Genomic DNA, 1,628 nt, shown 5'->3' on the forward strand with positions numbered 1-1,628 from the left:
TCTTAGCCTGGACAAACCAAAGCGTAAACCTTATAGCTCGGACAAACCAAAGCCGTATATCTCATAGCCCGGACAAACCAAAGCCGTATATCTTGTGCACCTTTAACTTTTTACGCGTTTCACAACAACACAATCACACAATTTTAGGGCTTTAACTTACTTGTCCCCTGGTTCGTTGCAATGCCGGATCCCGTCAATCCGCCGCTGTCAGACGAAGGCAGACCTAAGATGCTGGCCCAGCGAAGAATTCACTCCCCAGGACTTTCTTAACCAGGTCCACCTAATAGACGCTGGCCCGTCGACGGAAAGCAGCACGTCGTCCTCAGTCGGTCAGCAACGGGTATGTTTGGGATCCGGGTCACGGCACCAAAATGTTGGAGATGTTCTGACTCTAACTTATTTTTGCAAGAACCACAACGGGAGACAATATGCCTTTTTAAACACTTGCAAGTGGAGAGTCATTCGTCGCTGTGCATACAGCGATCATCGAATGAGGTCTGACTCGGGCCTCTTGCAAGAGCCTTTTCATTGAGAGACACAGGGTGGGGTGTGAGTGGGCAGGATGGGGATGAAACCCCTATCCTCTGATCACATCATAGCAGGGGTTGTTTTACGATGTTGAGTGGACAGAACAACTTTGATTGCGTCTTCTACAGTTGGTCAATCAGTGCAAAGGAACTTAGCACTTTGTTCTACTACTTTGTTAAGACAGGACAAGTTTAGGTTAATTAATCCTGATTACATTCCAACATAATATGATGAACCTAATCTATTCAACCCTAACACCGTGGGTTGGGTGAGGGGGTACTCGGAGGCCCGCCGGGAGCAGACGGACGACCGGGGATGGGGGGCGTACGCGGGCGGGCGCCGGGAGAAGACGGCCCGTCCGGGGCGTAACTCGGCCTGTGTTTAAGGAGCCGGCCCTCACGCTCCTTCCTTGGATGGACAAAGTTCGCAGTTGACACTTGGTCATTTTTTGGCCCGTGTTTAAGGAGGCGGCCGTCACGCTCCATCCTTGGATGAACAACATTCACAGATGACACTTTGTCGAAGTGTCGATGATCAATGTGTCCTGCAATTCACATTAGTTCTCGCAGCTAGCTGCGTCCTTCATCGACGCACGAGCCGAGTGATCCACCGCTAAGAGTTGTGTTTGTGGGTTGCGGCGGCGCGGGTCTGGCCGGGGTCCCCCTTCCGCCGCGCGCGCCGCGAGTTGCCAAGTTCCGATGAAAAATAGGTTTGATCCGGCCGACGGCGACGGGCGCCGCCCGTCCGCGTCTTCCGACTAGTCGAGCGGACATTAAACCCCCGACGGTCCGCCGAAGGAGGGCCGTTATCTTATCTTAGGGCCGTGCTTATCTCGCCGAGAAAAAGCGATTGAGGCAAGAAAAAAAAAAACGCGCGTAAAACAAACAACGTTTCAAGTGGTCATTTCTTCATGTAGAATGATCAACTTGGTGCTCTCGAGCCTCCAACGGCACTTTTTTTTAATGACAAATTAACCAGAGTGACGGGAGAGCGACATTTCAGAAATCGTGCTTAACTCTGCGAGAAAAGGCGATTTCGGCAATAAAAATTAAAACGCGTGTAAAACGTTAAAAAAACGTTAAAGGTGGTTATTTCTTCAT

General features: G+C 50.6%; 1 pseudogene; it reads right to left on the reverse strand.

The window, feature by feature from the left end:
* Positions 1 to 1,002: 1,002 nt before the first annotated feature.
* On the reverse strand, positions 1,003 to 1,149 carry LOC147056215 (5.8S ribosomal RNA; annotated as a pseudogene).
* Positions 1,150 to 1,628: the final 479 nt, after the last annotated feature.

Source organism: Syngnathus leptorhynchus, chromosome 6 (genome assembly GCF_054491065.1).
Source record: "Syngnathus leptorhynchus isolate UIUO chromosome 6, UIUO_Slep, whole genome shotgun sequence".
Taxonomy (NCBI): domain Eukaryota; kingdom Metazoa; phylum Chordata; class Actinopteri; order Syngnathiformes; family Syngnathidae; genus Syngnathus; species Syngnathus leptorhynchus.